The 2,762-nt window shown below is 36.9% G+C and overlaps 1 protein-coding gene across 2 annotated transcripts in view; it reads left to right on the forward strand.

The window, feature by feature from the left end:
- Nucleotides 1-2,762, forward strand: part of NUDT3 (nudix hydrolase 3) — a 92,054-nt gene that overhangs the window by 734 nt on the left and 88,558 nt on the right. The window lies entirely within an intron of this gene.

The following is a 2,762-nucleotide window of genomic DNA, read 5'->3' on the forward strand; positions in this document are numbered from 1 at the left end:
AGGGCAGCTCTGCACTTGTCAGCACAGCACATGTGTGCAGAGGCCGCTGTGCACGAGGCGCTGGCCGCCCCTTTGTGGCAGAGAAATAGACCACTTCATTGGCAGATTTGGGGTTTACCGAGGGATTATGTGAGTCTGTGAGCTCAAGGAGGGGCTTCTTAGGAAGATTTAGGGCGTTGTGCAAAAGCCAAAGCCAGTTGTTTATTTTACAGTGCGCTGGATAGCCCTTTTGTGTGGCCTGAGAAGAAGAGACATTTGATAAGATAATCTTTGTGGGCTGAAAATTTTTCATTTTAATTGGTAAGGCCAAAAGTGGTATTTAAGATCTTTGCCCTGACATTCCTCCCTTGCCTTATAGGAAAGCCCTTAGGATTAAATGTGCTAGCAAAACAGAAATGCTTCGAATCAGTTTCTTTTTGCATAGGGTACTTAAAAAGAAAAAGAAAAAAGAATCTCAGCTTCTCAAAGCCTTTCTGTGGTGATAAAGGGAATTCGGAGAAGGAACATATTTTGTAAGTCCACAATGAATAGCGCTTTGGAAATTAGTAAGATGCCTGTGGGAACGCATTTCTCGTGTGCATGGTGGTAAAATGGCAGTTAAACTGGAAACAATGAAGGACTGTGAAATTCAATATGTTATAGTCCAGCTTTCAGCAGTGGGCTATAGTAGAAGGCTGGCTGCAAGTACAGTGCATCGTGTTGAAATGGGGTGGTGGGGGGAGGAAATTGACCCGTTAGTTATGAAAAAAAAGCTATGATGAAAGAGACAGATGGATTGGCAGGAGCGTCTCTCTAGAGATATTTAAGAGGAAGTGGGAATTTAAATTATTGCCTGAAAAAAATTAAGAAAACACTAATGGTGCTGTTGAGGGATCTGTGTGTTCCTTTTCAGCAAAACAGAAGGAACCAGATTTGGAAATGTATACATCGTGTCCTAGCATATGTTGTTAAAGTTCTCAAAACAGATGCATTGTAGTAGGAGTATTAAGCAGAGCCATGCTGTAAATTATGTACTGTGTAGGAATATATATGAGTAAAGTAAAATTATTAGTGGTGTTTACTACTCCAGAGTCTTTGTTCTCTTTATTATCATATTATGGGAAATCAGATGGGATCACAGGCAGTTAACTGGAGGGACAACTAATTTAGCATCATAACATGTCTTACTACAGTACTATGGTTAAGTCTGTGAGCACCCCTATTATAAGTAGAAGGGTATATAATTTAGTTGTGTGAATGACGCAAGACTTTGTTAAAAATCTTAATAGACATTGAGGACGTGAGCAATTTGGATAAATTGGAAACCTTTATAGATCATAAGCAAATTAACAAAGACTTGATTTTTCGTTTTCTCTTAAAAGTTTTATTATTGATATTAGCATTAACGTTAATACATTTGACTGACCATGGAGTTTCCTCTACTGAATTCCTTTTTGAACACTGGTTAATGAGTAGAAGATACATGCAAATCTTTAATTACAGATTCAGTGAATGTTACCACTAAAGCCTAGGAGGAAAAAGAAAATTAATGAAATGGGCCTATTTTAGATTTGTTCAGTTCAATTAAACAACTGTGTATTAAGACCCTACTATGGGTGCAGCACTCTGTAGTGTGGGATTTAAAGATAAATATCCCTCTCTGCCCCCAAAATATCCCTCTCTGCTGTAGTTTTTGATGTGGCCCCTAATTGGGAGAGATTTTGGACCAGAAATAATCTCTAGGGTGCTGCTCAACTCTCGGATTATGTAATTGTGTTGGATGGGAAGGATTTGTTAGTTCCAGGAGAACTTGTATGTTCTCCATAGAAGTGCTAGAAATTAGAAGTATTAGTTGCCACACATTCTGAGAATGTGAAATTCAAACTCAGTAGGACATTCAACCCAAATTTATTTTTTAATGGGTACTAATGGCTTTAGCCAACTTGGAATAGTTTATTATTAGCATTAATACAGTAGTAATGTAAGTATAAATAGGACCCTGATTTATAAATTTAATTAACCAGTGTCAAAAAACATATATACAATGTAAAGAAAACTAGATGGAAAATATTAGCAGATATTTCAGCCCCAGAAAATTTTATTTATAGGCCTGCAGTGATAGCAGCTGAAATACTGATCCAGGTTAGGATGTGTGAACATATTCAGCAAGTTTACCAAGCAAGTTTGTTTAGCACTTAGAGTGTCAGGTTCTGTGATACAGTTACGAAGGAGACAGGCATGCCGGAAGCTTAGAGTCTAGTGGGAGAGAGAGAAGAGCAAACAGAACCAACAACATGGTGAAAATGGATTCCCTTTCTTTGAAATCTCTGGCTGCTTTTCCTGTTGATAAACAAGAAAATTCTCCCACTTAAAAGTTTTACTAGTCATGATTGACATTTTGATAAATTAAAATCTTTAAATTTGGGACATTAATGATAACTAATATTTATTACAGTACTTTGAACTTGATGTACAATGAACATTCTCTTACCCAACCTACACTTTAACCAGTTTGGTGCACTGAACGTTTGACAGTGCTAATCACTGGATCTGATATACCCTGACAGTGTGGCTTCCCGACCAATTGTGTGCTTACAAAGAGTCAGTTGTATTTATTTCTGTATCTGTTCATGTTTATGGTACTTGTTATTATAATTATTCAGTGTCATTAAATATGCTGTAAGCCAGTGAAATTTGAATTAAAAAAGGATGGTGTTATATTTCAACTTCTTTGGAATGATTCAGTAGTATCAAATTTCTTAAAGAAGTTACTGCTCAATTAT

This window comes from Pteropus alecto, unplaced genomic scaffold (assembly GCF_000325575.1).
Source record: "Pteropus alecto unplaced genomic scaffold, ASM32557v1 scaffold202, whole genome shotgun sequence".
Lineage (NCBI taxonomy): Eukaryota > Metazoa > Chordata > Mammalia > Chiroptera > Pteropodidae > Pteropus > Pteropus alecto.